Source organism: Crocodylus siamensis, chromosome 3 (genome assembly GCF_052110815.1).
Source record: "Crocodylus siamensis isolate JL-2025a chromosome 3, ASM5211081v1, whole genome shotgun sequence".
Classification (NCBI taxonomy): domain Eukaryota; kingdom Metazoa; phylum Chordata; order Crocodylia; family Crocodylidae; genus Crocodylus; species Crocodylus siamensis.
Window position 1 is genome coordinate 103,440,335 of NC_143397.1, and position 18,545 is coordinate 103,458,879.

Genomic DNA, 18,545 nt, shown 5'->3' on the forward strand with positions numbered 1-18,545 from the left:
CTGGCCCTTCCTGCTCGCCTGCCGGCACAAATGTTGATGCAAATGCCGGTGCGCTCTTACAGAACGCACCTGTTTGTGCACTCAGTTCTTGCAGCTCCCTACCGGCTCAGTTAAGAGGGATCCGGGGGGCTTCCCCTCAAGATCCAGTTCAGCTGCGTTGGTCCCTCTGCCCCACTTACCTTAGGAGGTTCAGCTGCTGCTGTGTTCACCTCTGCTGCTGCTGCATTCACCTCTGCTCCAGGTCTGGTAAGGGGGCACGCGTGCATGTGGGACACACGTGTGCCTAGATCCCTCTTCTCCCTGCTACTCCTGGCTCTCCTCCTGTAAGCCCAATAAAAAACAAACCTGCTTAATGGGTGTACAGGACTGCATTTAACATCTCCTGTTTAAATAGACTTAAAATTTTGCCCTTGGTTCTCAGCCTGACTTTGTGCCCCAACAGACAGAAAAAAATAACCAATTTCTTCTGTGTGCCAAGGCTCCTGACATTAATTTCAAAGTGCAAAGGGATCTGATCCGGAATCCCAACAATTGTGTTTCTTGCCATGCTACACGTGCATGGTAGGAATGTGTTTGTGGGCCTGGGATCGGATCCCAATTGTGCTGTATTGAAAGTTTAAGGGGAGACCAGGTTCATGGTCCTGGGTTTCCCCTGCAGCAACAAGTAGCTAGCCAGGTGTCCAGTATGCCTGGCTTGAAGTGCCAGTCAGCCGTCATTGCTCCCAGCCTCAATGGCACAAAGTCAAACACACCAATGAGGTGGGGATCACTGACCAGCTGCCTCTCCCAGCCTTAGGGGCACATTAGAGCCCTTAACTAAAGAAATAATTATAACATTAATACAAAAGTAGTTATAGTGTTAGTAAAAAACAAACAAACCACAGAACAAACCTATATATATATATATATATAGAGAGAGAGAGAGAGGTCTTCATTAAACATGTGTTGATTAAATATGAAAAATTATGGTTTTTAGTTTTTGATTTTGGACGATAGAGAAAAATGGGGGAGAGGAAAATAGACAAGAATGGAAAATGTCTTTTAAAAACTGAAGACGTTTCAGTATTTGGTTTTTTGGGGGATAGGGGAATAATTAGAGAATATTTCAAACAAAAAGGAAATGAAAATTGAATTTTTATTGAAAGACAGCTTTCTTCCAAAAATATTTTGCTGAAAAAATAAGATATTTATTGTTTTGATCCCATAGACTATAAACAGAAATGGTCAGAGCTTAATTTTTTATAAATTGTCATAGTCCCATTACATTCAGTGGTTATATATTTGAAACGGAATTAACTATAAGTGAGGAATGAAACATCAGGTCAGTGGAAATACTTGTAAGAGGGAAGTGTAAGCATCTGCAAGATCAGGACTCAATGGGAAATAAGATCTATGAAATTTTAAGTAACATTAATGAGTATGTAATAAATAATTGATTCAGGGTAGCAAAGGCATGCTTTTCAAAAACACTCAGCGCCAGTCTAATATTCCCAGGGAGGACTGTTGTATGATCAAGTAGGCAAAAGTATCAGAGGCCTAATTCTCAGGTCTGCCACTGGCCTGATTAAATGACCTTAGGAAAATAATTTTCTGTACCTTTAATTTCTTCATCTATAAAAAAAGGAACAAAGGATACTGGTCTCATTTGAGAATACTTGCTAAATTAGTTTATTTGAAAACAATTTTTTGATTACTGGCTCCATGGGGGTTCACTGCAGACATTCAAAATTCAAATTTAATATACAAATCACAATGTATTTTTAGTCTTCTTGATTTGACATATGTTTCCATCAAGAATACTCAAGAGTTTAACATGTGGATTGCATGAGTACTTGCACTTAACTTGAAAATGAGCTTTCAAAAGGCATGTTTACTAGTAAACCCTGATTATTTGAACGTTTTTCAAAAAGCAAGTATAAAATAGGTATGAAATCAGCTTCTAAGCTCCCTAGGGCAAGAAGCGTGTTTTGTTCTGGTTTGTACAGCACCTAGCACAATAGATAAATGACTAGATTTTCTGGGTGCCACTGTAACATAATTATGACTGAAAACTAATTCATTTAAAAATATTTTAAATGCTTATTTTTGGTTGGTTTTTTTTTTAATTCTGGTTTTAAGAGTTTATTTTGCATACATTCTATAGGGTGTCTACCATTATGAATTAATGAATTAGTTACCACACATTGTTTCCAGGGATATTTTCTGAATGTATAGCAAAGAACAAAGCAAATGCACCTTACTGTTTAAATCAGCCATTGCACTCCAGGCTTCACTCCTATACTAATTAAGTTTTAGTAGTTTGCAGTTTGGGGTGAAATCCTGACTCCACTGAAGTTAAAGGGCATTTTACCCTTGACAGCATTTTACCTCCGTGCATATAATGAGTATAACTGGGCCAAGAAATGGATTACGTATTTGCTGTTGCATCAATAGGCCTGATTCTCATTTACATGAGGGAATTTTTACATTGCTCTGACAATGGAGTCAGTGGGTCACTGAACAGGATGTATATTCCATATTATGTTTACACATACTTTAAAATGAATTACATATATTATGCAATTTACTGATCAACTATGCAATAAATTTAGGCCAGCCACATGTGCAAAGCAATTATCACACCACAAAAATGTCATCCATCTAAAGAAATAGCTAATCAGGTACAAAGTCAGTGCTGGAAAATGTGTAACAACTTTATAGCTTGTTTCTAGCTATCTTTAACTTGAATGTCTTGAAGGGCCCTAACAGAACTAACCACCCATTCCAGGGTTGGAAAAACTTCAGCTTAGGGTTAAAGATTTACTGAGACCTTCACTCTGCAACTGAGAAAGGGCAGGGTAAAAGTCAACTTAGCAGAAACTGAACTAATGTAGCTGATGTTAACATAGAGTATAATAGTAGTGAAATGTAACCAAGCTAGTTTTGTTCTGTAAGTAACTTGAAAACTCCATTTTGCATTCTTTTGCCTGACATAAGTGAATGAACTCTGTATACTCTTTTTTGAATGACTGTATATGAAAGGGTGAATGGTGAGAGAATGGCATAGAGATGGGAGAAGAACTGTTTATGTAAGCAACAAGGCACCAAATGTAAGTTACCAGTCAGTAAACTAATTAATGGATGGCTGAAGAATCCCTTTGAGGCCTAGGGCACAAAGGAGATAAATGAAGAGGAGGGAGGCACACATCCTACCAGGTGAGCAGCAAGGACACTCCAAGGCTCAGATACCAACTTTTACAACCAAACTGACCTTGGGCTGATGTAAGCTGAAGACTGTCACAGCGCGGGGCCCTAGGAGCGGCTCTGATCTCTCCAACGCCCCCTACTGTGCCAAGTTGGGAATCAAGCACCCTCGTTCTTGCCCACCACGTCTTTGATGTTATCTAATTTTATAATGAAGGCTGCCTTTTGTCCCACTGGACACGGTGCTCTTATTTATCCTGGCCTCTGTTCTGTATGGAGTGACTTGGTGCACCCCAGCCTTATGGGCTATGCGTGGCTCCTACCACCCCTGATACCACATCCCAAGCCTCTCAGGTGTACCGAACATTGTTGGGTCAACTATCGCCTGCACCCTTACGGGCGTCCTCCAGGCCTATCTCTCTCCGAGCTCGCGCCCTCTCCGGGGCCTCTCTCTGAGCTTGCGCCCCCTCCGGGGCTCCTCTGTATGCTCGCACGCCCTCTGGGGCTCCTCCCACACAGCCCTGCCCCACTGGGGCCTTGCTTGCGCTCATGCCCACACTGGGGCTTCCCACAATTGGGCTCAGGTGGCCTTGGCCTTACCTGGCCCCTAGACCCTTTTTCTGGGTCCTGCGCCCCACTGGGGTTTCCCACAATTGGGCTCAGGTGGCCTCAGCCCCCAATCCACCAAACTGCCCTCTCAGGGTTGGGGTTGGTGTGCCCTCTGACTACTGTGCCCTCTCTGGCACCAGACTGCTGTGCCCTATCTGGCACCAGGAACCCCCATGCTACTGTGGAGCTCCTATGAGGCCTCCTCCAACCCCTACAGCCTCACCCAGTCCTCCAGAGTAATAACAATCAAAAAACGAACAGAATGACACCAGCCAACCAGCTATAACTCAAACAAAGCCTCCTGGCTCAAACGCGACCCCAAACCATCTGGTAGCTTGTCCTCTCAAATCCCTACCAGGGTTTCCTCCACCCGGTCTCCTCACATGGGAGCTGATTCAGGCCCTCAGCTTCTATAGGCTGCAATGCTTCAACAGCACTCCTTCACCCTTTAATATTAACTGGGGAACTACCTGCTTCCACAGAGCTCCTACTCTCTCAGCTGCCAGAGGAGAACTGACTCTGGTCTCAGCCTGGCTGGTTTATATACGCCAGGCCCTGTCCCTTCCTGGTCAGCTGACCCCTGTGGTTACCCCAGCAACCAACACCTGTCCTTCCATAGGAGCAGGCACTTCAGTGCCCTGCTACAAAGACAAATGAAGAACAACCACAGAAACGGAAGCTAGGTATGGAAAAACCCCAAAGCACTGAAACAAAGTATGCCAATCCATATAAAAAAGGACTTTGAAAATGCCAAATTGGGTGAGTCTCTCTCTCAACTGCTGTTTTTTTCCAGAGCAGAGATGCATCTATTTCACTCCACTCCAAGCTGTTACCTCCAGGAACTAATTCTCAATAAGACCTGGGGCGGCCACCCAATTCCTGCCGCTGGTACCAACAACTGCTGCTGGTAGCTATAATGTCTGAATGGAATGGTTGTTTTGTGTGCGTATGCCTGTGTATAATGATATGCACAATGATTTGTGTGCGTCTATATGAGTGATGTGTCCAAACCCCTATGTCTAATTCATGTAAGCAATAAACGCGGCTTTTTGCCTTATCCCCTTTTATAAGGTTTTGCTGTTGATTTGGCACTTGGAATTTAAAGTAACATAAACAAATCTGTCCCTAATGCTTCAACACATGTATGTGCTGTAAGTTGCAGGATTTGGAACCTTATTTTTGAAAATAGATGAGTCACAAGGTAGCATCCATCAAATGTTTGCATTCGGATGAAAAAGTTCTGTCTGAAGCTGTTTTAATGATGAGCCATGTAGTTCTCAGATGAAATCCTGGCTTATTAAAGCCAGTGGAAGTTTTCTCACTGACATTGGATGAGGACCATGATTTTTCTCCTTCTGTATATAGAATTACTTTGTAAATATGTTGAGAACACAATGACCTTTTCTTTGAAAAATGTCAATACCGGTAACCCAGCGCACAATCTGATTTTCAAGAAAGACAAGATGCTTTTATTGATTTCTGTTTTAAGCATCTCCTCTTGTGATAAATACATTTTCATCTAGTGGTCTAGTTGGGAAGCAATCCCTTAATTAACACTGAAAATTCTGCCAGACAGCCAAAATAACACATACTGAAAAGGCAAGGGTGACCATGAATCCTTTCTAAATTATATTTCAAATTATGCTTTGAAAAGCACTTACAGTGGTGGTCATCTTACTTAAAAGAGGTAGCAATAAAGTATGACACTTTCCCAACAATATGCAAACTGTAGTTTATTAAGAATTTAATTTTCCCAGCTGTGTTCTTCAGTAAAATGAACCTGTAGCTGTATTTCTGACAGATTTCATGAATCACTGATCCATTTTCCTTATAATTAATTATTGTGACGTCTGCTTTAGAAATAGCCAGTAATTCTCTTAAAATATATATATCAAAATAAGATTGAATTGAGATGAAATCCTTATTAAAATATAAACTACTACATACAAATCATAATAAAATCCTGGACCAATCTTGAGGTGCTATAGCCTAGAGAGAAATTAACTTCTGTCTCAAACTTCCATCATCAAACTTTGCAAAAATTGAAGTGATGTATAGACTTTTATGGACCCTCAATCTGGGTGTGTATTTCACACCTTCCCCCACCCACTGAAGTCAATGGTAGCAGATTGCATCACTTGATTTTATTGATCAATGGATTCATCAGGTCCTTAGCCTTTACAAGGTTTGCCCCATATTTTTCAGGCATGAATTATGCCAATCTGTAATGCACTTGACACATATGCACAATGGAAGGTATTATTTACGTACTCAGGCACTGTCATTGTATAGAGGTGTATAAAACAGTATTGTCCTTTCAGAGTACAGAAATTCAAGTCTGAACATGTAAAGTCAATTTCAGTGAGATTTCAAAAGCTTATGTTACTGTTCAACGTCCATGCTTAGCTTGCTTAGAAATGGGCACTGTGTTATCTTTTTGTAAACACATATGAAGCCAAAAGCCCTCCATATCCCATTACTGCAGTGCATACTGGCAAAAGTATATTTCTTAAGAATTCACCTCAGCTTAGAATGTCCAAAATAGAGTGTTTTGACATATATGCTGAAGACAGTGCGGAGGTTGGTAATAATAACCGGCAATAACCAAAGTTCAAAATACATTTGTCTTACTACAGTACAGTTCCTATGTGATTTTGCACCTGATTCCAGCTACTTTTGTAGTCAAGAAAAATATGGATACTAATCACATGCCATTATTTCTTTGTCTCCCACCATTGTATTGATGTAATGACATATATAGAAACAACAGCTCACTAAATATTATTTAAACTAGACCTTGCTTTCTGGTATAAACTGAGGTCTTACTTGGTGCGTCTACACATGAACTTATTGTGACACAATAAGCTTCAGTGCATATTGTGCCAGAGCTTATTGTGCTAGGGCACCCAGTTTGCACACGCACTTGGTATGGCAGCATGTTGAGCCAGGTCAGAGCAGCCCTGGCTGGCAGGGGGCCCCAAGGGTTCAGCCTGCCACCCCGGGGCTGCTCTGACCCAGCTCAACATGCTGTGGAGGGGCTGGCTGAGGTACAAGGGCACTCCAGCATGGGGCTAACCAGCAGACAGCCCCGGCACTAAATCATCCTCATGTCCCAGCCAGCCCAGTCAGCGTCTACACATGTTGCAGAAGAGTAAATAAGACTGCCTCAGGATAGTCAGGTACTTGTGTTGACAAGTACCCACTGTAGTGCATATGCCCTCACTCCTCTGAACTCCAAGTAGTGCTCATGCCATTATATCAACACACATTTCCTGAATCACATATTGCATCCACATCCAGAAGTATATGGATATAAATTGTTACAAAATTGGCACAGCTGAACTGCCTCAAAATAATTTATTTCCATGCCCTCAGAAACATACGTCTGGCCTCCAGGCAGGTTCCCCTCCCCAACCTCATCCATTTCTAGGCTAGCAGTACCAGATACAAGCTGAGAATAGAGTTGCTACATTAGGTCGTCAAGTGTACAAACATTATTCTGTGTAGGAAAATATATGAGCAGGGTTATTTTTTTTTTAACTTAAGTAGAATAAAGCTTCACATATCCCTTGTGAGACAAATCTATTTTAATGAATTCTGTCTATAGATAATGAACAACGTTTTTTAGCATAAAGTCACAAGGACAATGTTTAATGGCAGCAGTTCAAAAATTGAGTATTTCTTACAGCTCCTAAGAACACCAACTAAGTTGTTTGCTACCAAATGAAAATAGATGATCCTTGTACAAGAAAAACAACACATTATCCCTTGACATTTTCATGCATGGTAGGGTGCAGTCTAAACTGTCAAAATGTTTAGCGTTAGATGGTTATGGCTGAGGAGGAAAAAAGAAACACTATTGATCTGAATTGAACAGTTATAATTATATATGAAAAAAAATGAAACTTATCTAGTCTAACTGAGCTTGTGTGAATCCTTTAATTTTTTTAACATAAGAACGTTGTAAGACGTTGCTTTTAGCAAGAGCTGAACTTTGGTATCTTGTAAAATTGGTTACTATGCATGCATGCATAAATGACACACCTGTTTTGAGAGGATGCAGAGGCATGGGTGTTATTAAAATGAAAATCATTAACGATTCTCTGCATTTTACAACAGGGTGAATTGTCCTTCAAATGAATAATTATAGAGGGAAGGTGTAAGTAGAACAGGTTGAAAAATGATGATTTTTTTCCTGAACATTCTTCAAAATCTCATTAAAACAGAACAAAATGTTGAAAATTCAAACCAGCACTAGTTATAAGTAAATTTATTCACTGTCCTCCATTTGTTTTCCTGTTTGCAGCATCTTCTCTCATTAATTCCTCTTCCCAGTTACTTATAACTCTAGCTTCAAGAAAACAAACTACAATTGATAGAATTATCGTGGGGACCAAATTCTGAAAGACTAATGTGACTGTTCCCAATACCAGAGGGGACTGTAAAGTATAATGACAACAACACCAACAATAAAGTAATAGGAAACTGCTGCCAAAATCAGACAAACATTAAAGGGCTGGCTTAGTGGGAAAAGATTTTCTTTGCAAAAAGTTACAGAATTAGACTGTTTACTAGGACTAATCTATTTCACCTGAAAAATGCTGATTCAAATAATTTTTTACTTCCTCATACCATGTTAATGTTGCATATCACATTTCAATAATATGAAAATATTTTGTTCCGACAGGGTAAAACATTTTGGTTGACTCTGTAATTTATTTTAACTTATTTAATATTAAATGCAATGTGCTGATCTACATTGCAGTTTATTTAAAATATACATTACAAGGTATTATTATTTTTCAGGAGCAGGTTAGACAGACACTTGCCTGGGATATTTCAGTCAGGGATACTCTTTCCTGGAGTAAGGGGCTGGACTAGATGACTTCACATGGCCTTTCCCATGCCTACTTTCTATGATGCTGTGAACATTATCACAATGAAATGTTTTAATACTTCTGGATTAAAAATATATATATAATAATTCCATAAGACACTACATATTTTCAACATTTCCATTTGAAATGAGTGAAAATAGCATTTGAACTGGCATTATTTCCTGTGGAATAGCATTTTTGTTTTCCAACCAGAATTGAAGGTAGGGGAAAAGCTGCTTGGAGGTTTTTCATGTTTTCCCATTCAGATCCAAAGAGTCATTTAAATTAGGTCTCTCTCAGGGAAAAAAAATGAAAGTAGGTATCAGACTAGTGAAATCTCATGGGGGTGTGGGGGGGGGGGAAGGGGGAAATCAACAGGTTGAAGTTTGACCTTATGGGCTTGTCTACATTACTTGTGCACCACGCTACGACAGCCACCATGAAGCAGGCCCATGTTTCTAAGCTGCTCATGTGAAATCCTAGAAATGAAACCATGTAGCTGCCTTAAAGCAGCTCCGAGCACATTCAGAAACATGTCCAAGACAGAGTCCAAGAGTGGCATTGGCTGCACATTCAGAATTGTTCTAAGATGGCTATGTTACCTTAAATTTGGCATAAGTAGAAGTGAAAAGAGTTGGCAGGCCATGCTTAACAGCAGCATTCACAGGCTTATCTATTGCTCTAGGAAAGCATTGCCATAAGAAATCTGATGCATACCTGGCAACTGAACTCAAATGTCCTGAACCCCAGTCCATTTCTCCTTAACCACACAACAAACCCCAGCTTTGCAGTGTAAGGGCCCTGCAACATGTCTAAATTAAAGCTGGATAGAAACCAGCTGTAAAATTGTTACACCTATTCAAGAACTAACTTTGTAGTCAGTTGATTCTTTTTATACCTGAATAGTCATTTTTATGGCATGATAATTATTTTCATATGCCGCTGGTCTAAATGAATTGCGTGATTAACCAGTTAATTGTGTAATATAGTTAGCATGCAAGTGAACCCACTTTCATGAAGCTACTCTGATTCGGTCACATATCAAAAAAAAGTTAGAACACCTCATTCTCTCCCATGATCCTGACAAAATTCTGACCTCCGCACCTTGCAGAAGTATCACAGAATCACAGCCTGGGACAATGGATAGGACATGAAAATGATTTCTTCCCATCAGCTTCAGTGACCATCTTCAGAATTCAGAGAATTCCAACCTGTTTTTGATGGAATTGATTCAATCCTACAGAACTCAGTGGTACTGGAACTGTTCAAGTATCAGTTAATTTGTTTCCAAGTTAGATCACTTGATTATTATCTTAATACAGTTGGATTCAATACAACGTGCTCATAATTTGCAAATATATTGATCTGCAAACAGTCTATTTAGAAGCTTTAAATTGTATGTGCTTAATTGAAACAGTGTTCCAGGGATCTAGCAATTATTTGAGCAGCTCTGTTTCCTCATATATTATTTTGGATTGGTTTGGAATGAAACAATATGTATTAATTCTATTAAAATGTCTCAGTGCATCTAGCTAATGATCTTTAAGCAAAGATTTAGTAATTGGAAGAAAAATATAAACTTTTCATTCAAACTATTATGAAAGAAGACAGAGAATGTAAATCATGCTACAGAGTCTTGATTCTTAGACTCATGTATATTGTGTTAATATATTTGTGTAGCCCATTTAAAAGAGACTAAACAATACACTCTACCATAGAAAGAATGACAGTACAGGCAATAAAGGCATCCCCTAAAAAGAATACAGAAAACACTCCAATATACAGGATCTTTCTGACCAAAACTCAGCTCTTCCTCAAATGTAGCTGCAGGCCTCACAGTTTTCAACATTTTAGTATCCACAAGTAAATTTACATTTTCACAAGTACTTCAGTGATTTAGAAAATTATTCGAAATTCATTTTCAAAATAGATTAAGCACTATGGGCCAGATCTTTAAAGGTGTTTCTATGCCTACCTTCCACTGAAACCAACAAGAGTTAGAAGCTTAAGCTCCATTGATTTTCAATAGGGATTGGGATCCTTAGTGCCTAAGCCACTGTTAGAAATAGGAATATGCAATTTGGAAAATATCATCACTACACACATTTTAAAAAGCATATTCTTGAAAAACTCAAAATGTCCTACTTCTTCCCATTTGGCAAAATCTGAACTACTTTACCAACTAAATCACTTTTATTTCATGCAAGAGAAACTCAGTTTCAGTCCATGCAAGAAGACCCCTTTTAAAAAAAAAGGGTGCCTATATACATGCTCCAACATATTCTAATTAGAATACGTAGGAGCAGATTTGATTAACTGAGTCTGCTCCACGTGCTAATTAGAGTGCTGTAGTATCATGTGTGTTTAAAAATGTCTGCTGGGAGGCTGTAACTAAAGCTCACTAAATGAACAGGCCAACAGTTGGACATACCGCCTTGCCTTCCCATTTTATTAAAACAAACTGACTGTAGAATGTTTTGGCTTAGCCCAAAAAGACAGAATAAGAACAAACATAATTTTGAAAAACAACATTATCTTCAAATTCTTCAAGAAGCCATACAGGGTAAATATTAGATACATCAGATGTAAACATCCAGATTATAGCCAGAAAATAGACAGGAATAATAGGAGTCATTTGTATCAGTAGTGGATCTGTGCTTGTATACTATCCATCTTCCAAAAAAGGAAACATTCACATAATTAGATGTTCTCTATTTAGTGCTCTGATCGTAGGTACAAAACCTACTAAGGGCTCCTAGGTACTTAGAGGCTTTTTCGCACATGTTTCCGATGTGGTGCTAGGCACTTTTAATTAGCAAGCCATGCTAATTAAAAAGCACTCAAGCATCACTTCTATCACTTGTGCAGAGCACCTCCATGCTGACAAAATGGGAGTGATGCGCTTTGAAATAAATCACGTGGAATGTGTTTTAGTTCAAAGCGCATCACCGCCATTTTGTCAGCGTGGAGGTATACTGCGCTGCTGATACATATGACATGCGAGGCTGCCAGAGTGCATCAATTTGCGTGCTCCAGCAAGCTCAATTAATCAAGTCTGCTCTGACATGCTGGATTTCCAGGGCATCGGAGCAGGCTCCCTTCACGTGTAAGTGTCTATGAGTCCAGAGTGAGCTCAAGAAACTCTCCCTGTTCCAATATGACTATTTAAGGGTGTAAAAAAATGCTAAAGTATTATTTGGGAAATAAAGATATCTTTGTTGCATAGTCTGTAGACCCTTTAATGAAGTAGAATATAATGGGGTTGAGCCTGTAAAAATAAGCAACCCATTAAATTTATGAAGGGATTTTGTCCATGTTTACTTAAGAGGAAATTCTATAGCTAAGAGGCATAATGAGAAAAGTTTCTTGTACCTGCTGTTAATTTTATTTAAGGATTTTATGAACCATGAGTGCATGCTCAGTACACTACTGAGACAGAGAGAATGAAATGGAAAATTAACAGTTCTGAAAAGTATTTAAAAAACCCAAGCCTTTTTTTTAATCCTCTCAATAAAGAACTCGCATAAAATTTATTGCTAGCTTCTTGCCCTCAGTTAACATTTGTGGAACTTGGCTGCCCTCACTAAGGGTGGTTGACAGGTAACAACAAAATTTGGCTCTTAGAGAGAGAATGTACATTGACAAATGCTAGCAATGTTCCTCCATTATCACTGAAAAATGAGATATTGTGTTTTGTCTTTTCTCAGCTATTTCTTCTCAAAAAACCAAAAGATCCATTAATATAACATTTTATGGAACATGTTCTATAGGATACACATGCAGGTAAATGTGCAATGGTATCTAATGTACAATTCACACAATCTTGCCTCCTGCCATGCCACACATGCAGGGCAAGAGGCACAATTGTGGGGTTGCACATTAGATCCCATGGTGCCTTATTGCTGGTGCAGGGAGAGCCTGATTCTTGGCTCCCCCCACTCTGGCAAAAAACATGCTTTCACAAGAAGCATGCTTCCCCTTCAGCTGAAGGGATCTCAGCCACAACAGCATCCTATACAACCCTGTGGGTAGGAGTTGCAGTTGTTATGATCTCCCAGCCTCAGAGGTGTATGCAATCCCCACTACCTGCAGCAATCTCCCAGCCTTGGGATGTACACCATGGGGACCCAGCATCACCAGCTATGGGACTCTGAGTCCCAGCAGCTGCAGGGTGCTGCCAGGACCAAGAGTCCATAACTGCTGGAGCTGAGAGTCCCTGCAGTTGTGGGACTTGCAGCCCTGACTGAGCAAGGTACACCCTTTGTGGCTAGAAGCTCGCAGCTGATGGCAGTCATAGAAGCAGGGAAGACCATGTTATACACGCAAATTAAAGCTCAATAGAACCAGTTACAGGCAACCCCTGCTTAACACTCTTAATTAGTTCCTGAAAAAGTGAGCATTAAGTGAAACCAACAGTGTTTGATGACTATGGCAACTGCAATTGTTTTAATGACCCAACATGGTGACTGCAAGTGTTATAATGAAACTCGTTGAGCGCCAAGTGAAATCAGGTATTAATTTCAAATCAGCATTATAGCAAAATAGCACTACATTGAAACAGCATGAAGTAGGAGTTGCCTGTATAAAGTTAGTACACATTTTCAAGGTCTAACTTCATAGGTGGTTTGAGACTTTTATGGTGTAATAGCTATTTTACATGTGTAGCCGGTCTCTAGGTGTGCAATTAACCAATTAATTGTGCAATACCTGTAACATGTAAAGGGGACCTAAAATTAAGAAGAGACATTGATATGTGCGTCTACCTGGCTTCAAATACGCACTTGTGTGCAGCCTTGGCCCATGCTGTATAGGGCGCATGCTTTCCAGCTTCATGGGTACCCCGAGGTGGGCTTCAGTTGTCCCTCTGGCCTCCCCCGAACTTTCCTGCCATGTCTTTGAATGTTACTTCAGTGGGGGGATAGCCTCGAAGGTCTCCTCAGGGATGACCACTCCACTCACGGGATGTCATGGGGTTCTAGCTCCCCTACATCCCAACCTTAGGCGGGGTGCCAGGTCTTAACACAGCTTCCTCCCTTCAGTGGATGTTCCTTGTGCCTGATTGTGTCCCTCTCTCCTCCTGGGGGCAGGATCTTTGTTCATTTCCAGCCCTATGCTTGAGGCCCCGTTGAGCCTGTCAGCTCTATTCCTTGGGTCGGCATGAGTTCCTCTGTTGAGCAGGGGTAAAGAAATGAAATGAAGAAAAGAAAAAAAAGAGAACCCCAAAAGGGTCTTCCCGTTCAGTGTCCTACTGGCTGGTTCTTCCTGCACTCCTGCCTGTGCTTGGCAGTACTCCCCCAATGCTGGTCCTGCAGGGTCTCTCTCCCCTTTTTGCTCCCAGCCCAGCTCCCTGACCCATTACCTGGGAGTGCTTGGGTAGAAAACCTTCTGCTTCCCTGAGATAGATCTCAGCCTGTTCCTCTGGGTCACTGTGCTGGTTGTTCCATTGTCTGGAACCTCTGCCGCCGAACTTCTTCGGAGGCACAAGAGGAAAGTCACCCCCAAAACGCCTCCCCTCCTGGGGGCCAACCTCAGTCCCCTCAGTGCAAGGAAAACTTACTGCTCCAGCTGCCGCCTGTCATCCAGGCATTCCTTGTTCATGCCAGCTCTGCCCATTGCCGGCATGGAGAGCCTCCACCTTCTCACTTGCTCTCCCCACTTCACTGCCGGCAGCCACTTTTATCCCCACTGGCTTGTGTGTCTCCGTGACATCACCTGCTGGGTTTAATTGCACAAAAGCACAGCTTGTGAATCCTGCGGGCTCTTCTCCTCATCCTTCTGGCCTTGCTTCTTCTGCAGGTAAGTAGTTTTCTTGTGCCCCTTTCTTTATTTCACTTTTTTTTTCTGTGCTGTGCCCCATGGGCAGGGCTTCCTGATCTCTCTTCTCTGTCACCCCAGGACAACATATAATTATTTAATAGAGGCAAATAGTTATTTTTTTTAGGCCTGAAACTTTGGACCCATCTAGGACTGAAGAAAGGGTATAGACCAGCATTTTAAAATATAGGTGTCTTAAAGGCAGTACCCAGCTAGCTATTGAACTAGAGCTTAATTACTCCAAACAAAGTCAAAGTTAATCAACTATTGATTTCTCAACAGTTTTGACAGCCAAGGCAAATTAATCAAGATGTCTAAGCTTTAGCAACCTCTTTTAAAAAAAATCTTGACCCACAATATTTCACTTTGGGTGGTTTATAAGCTACTCATTTGATTTTAGGGTATAAGAATTCATCTAAACAACTTTCAACTTGAAATATTCACAGAATGCCTATTTGTAAGATATTTATTTTCCTGCTGAGAAAAAAATTACTAATGCTGTTTGTGGAAAGGGAATAGAAAGCTTGCCAATAACATAATATTTTGAATTCAAATATAAAACTGTAAAATCATTTCTGCAATATTAATCAACATTATGATCAAATCAGAGAAATCTGTTGAAAATGTATAGAATTATCTCAAACACTTGAAACTAATGCTAAAAAACTGAATCAAGCCACTTTTAAGAGCTGATGGAGCTACTCATTATAAATGCTTTGGGCAAATAGTGTATTCATTTAGTATAAAGTCCATAGACCTGAAATCTGGATTCCATTCTCTCTGGAATGTATTTATACTGATTTTGGTGGAATAAATACTTTTAATTGGCTACTTTTATTGAGTAATTCCCCGACGTAGGGACTATTCAGTATTTTGGCCATGACACTGCAAGTCTCTGTCTCTAGCTCATCCTACAATGGCTGAATCCCTGTTCCTGCTAGAGATCCAGGGTTTTAAGACTTTTTTTTTAATCTCCGAGTCAAGTGACACTGATAATCATTAAGGCAGGTGAAATGTATATTGTTTTGCAAAAAGCAATAGTACACAGACTTATATAACATCTTCAACTTTTGACTCAGTGTAGGTAGAATTTTTATATGCCTTTGTGATGCTAAGTAATTGCTTAGAAACAAATGCCTATAATTGACTGAATAATGGTCCCACTTAAGTGAGCTTCACTGGCATTCCATGAAAAAAGAAAAAAATAAGTGTTAAAAAGAGCCCTGGGAAGAAAGAGACATGGTGTAATGCTGTAGGCTCCCTTTTCAATGAATACTTTTAGTCTGCAGTACCTGATGTAAAGAAAGTAGCATATGGTATATTTTGTAGATAGATGAGCAATGACACACATACACCTGTGCATTTCCACAGGACAGGTGCTTGATCGTGTATACAAGACCCTCCAGGGGTTCTTACAATGAGGATAATTACAAAGTTTTTGAGTACCTTAAATCCAAACTCCAGGATTAACATAAACACGGATTCTCTCCTTTGCTGAGATCTACTCGGCAGATGCTGTCGGAAAGATGAAGTAAAAGAAACAGGACCCTGATTTACTGGGCAAAATTGTAATAGCTCTGCATAAGCTAGAGAAGCATTTAAGCTGATTTAAAATCATACTTGTTGGTTACAGTGCACAAATGACAATGGGCAACTCTTCACCTACCAGAGGCACTATGCTTATTTAGTATACCCTCTCCACCCCTTCCTGGGGTTATTACGGAGAAGCTTATATACATACCTGTGTAAGTTATTTATACCGGTGGCTTCTACAGGATAACTTGTTCCCCTACAAGCAGCTCCTCAGCCAGTTCTCCAAAGCAAAGTTCAACAAAACAGTCCGACAAGCAAACAAAACAAAATCCTTCTGACCTTTCCCAGACACGAGGAAGAGAGATCCTTTTGGCTCTCGCCCCAGCAAAACAGCCTGGCTTATCCTTGCAAAGTGTTCCCTTCACAGCTTCCTTCCCCTTTCTCCTTACTTTTCTTCTGGGAACTTTCAATGCTTCCCATGGGACGCTGCCTCCTTGGCCAGATGCGTCACAACCGTGCTTTCTTAACAAGGTGGACTATTTCTCCTTCAAAGGACAAGCTACTTTGTTACAGGGCGGTTAACATAGGTGACTCTTTCAGGTTCATTTGGGTTCACATGTCCACAAATATACACACTGTGTTCCTTGTCTGCTTTAATGTCACAGTCTTGGAATCAAACTGATAATATAAAGGTTTATAATTGCTTATTAGAGTATTTATTTCCAATTTAAAGAGAAACAAAATGTTAAAATGAAAAATTCAAATATAAGACCAAATTTTCAAGACAGGCTCATCACTGACAACTCACTGTTGGTCATTGGCAGTCCCTTGATTGATACGAGTATGACAGTCCTCCAGTAAATAGGGAAGTAATTGCTGAGTCCATAAATGACTGAAGAGGCCAACCTGAGATGCACACATTTGACTGCAGACATGACAAATACTTTTAGCATGAAGGAGTACATCTTGATGATGTCAGGTCATAGCTCTTTCCCTTTGTCTCTCGCTCACCCATCCATCTTCATAGTAAGGTGAGCTTACATAAAATGACAAATGTTTTGTTGTACATCATGGCAACACTGGGGATGATTCCATGTTTGAGTTTTTCAGGTATTGATGATTCAAGTTATCCTTGAATATTCTGTATGCCTCTAGAGTGATGATCATTGGTATATTGGGAGTGTAGGATCTGTTTTGGCAGCTGGGTATCAGGCATTCTTATGACATGTCCTGTCCAGTAGAGCTGGTGCTGTATAAACAAGGCTTCAATGCTGGTGGTGTTTGCTTGAGTCAGAACATTGGTATTCTTTCCTTTGTCCTTCCAATTTATATGGATTTTCTGAAGACATCACTGATGATAATGTTCCAAAGTTTTAGGCATTTCCATGATGTCATCCAAATTTCATACCCATTCCACAGCGTAAGGATGAAAACAGGCTGGTAGACTAGACATTTGGTTTGGGTCCTACAGTCCTTATGTCATGATCACTGAAGACATGATTTCAGAGACATCCAAAGACAGCACTGGAAAATTTTATCTAGATGTCATACAGGTACATACAGTCAAGAGTACTTCCCAGGTAGGCACCCGAATGACAGACTGATTTTCAAAGGGGCTTGGCAGCATAAATGTAACTGGGCAGTTCTGCACCATGGGTGGCAGTGTGTAGGGTGCCAGAAGTGGTGCTGCTGCTGGGAGAACAGCCATGGTGGCTGCTATTTTTATATTCCTTCCCCCAAGTAAGTACCTGAGGCCTGCACCCAGTCAACCCTTCCCCTCCCTCCCACACATTAGTAATGCTACTACTTGGCAGTCTTCCATACTTTCAAAATGTTTCCTTAGGGAAAGCTGCTGCTTATGTACATCCTAAATTGAGAGTTCTTGGGTGCAGAGATTATGGGAAAACTAGACCCAAATTATAAAAAAATACTAGAAATTGTGTTTAACGATAGTATATAACACTGATACCAGAATGACTTCTAAAAGTGTACAATGCAATTGGAAAAGCCATGAAGGGACAACTGGTCGCTACAAACTCATGCCTGCAAAACCATCACCACCACGCAGCTTTGACAAATCTCTTCAGTAATGCTTTTTGCAAGATATATAATTTTAGATCATCCTACCCATAAAGCCAAATCCTTTAACTATTGAGAGTGTCCATCTACTTACCTATGACCCTTATATGCTCCCTCATTGTCATAGCATTTTATTACTGTACAATATTTATCCTCTCAAATACCTGTGATGTATAGAATGGTTAAAATGCACACATTTCCATGTTAAAATCAAGACAAAAAGAGGGTAAATGACTGGCCTGAGGTCAAAGAGTAATTTTCCTCATAGTAAAGACTTGACCCTAACTGAGAAGGCCTCAAAGGGAGAAGAAAGTATTTTCAATGTTTTATTTTTCATTAATTTTTTTGTTTAGGTTTTGTGGGGGGTTTTGGCAGGGGGAAGAACCACCCAGACCCAACCCAAAAGAGCTTTTCTATACATAAAAAATAGCACAAGGGAAGGAGAAAGCG

General features: G+C 40.3%; 1 long non-coding RNA gene across 1 annotated transcript in view; it reads right to left on the reverse strand.

Annotated features, from left to right (window-relative positions):
• LOC149868607 (uncharacterized) overlaps positions 1–18,545 on the reverse strand; it is a 95,065-nt gene that overhangs the window by 5,122 nt on the left and 71,398 nt on the right. Inside the window, exon 2 of the long non-coding RNA XR_016441010.1 lies at positions 180–321. This is a non-coding gene — a long non-coding RNA (uncharacterized LOC149868607). The remainder of the gene's footprint in view (positions 1–179; positions 322–18,545) is intronic.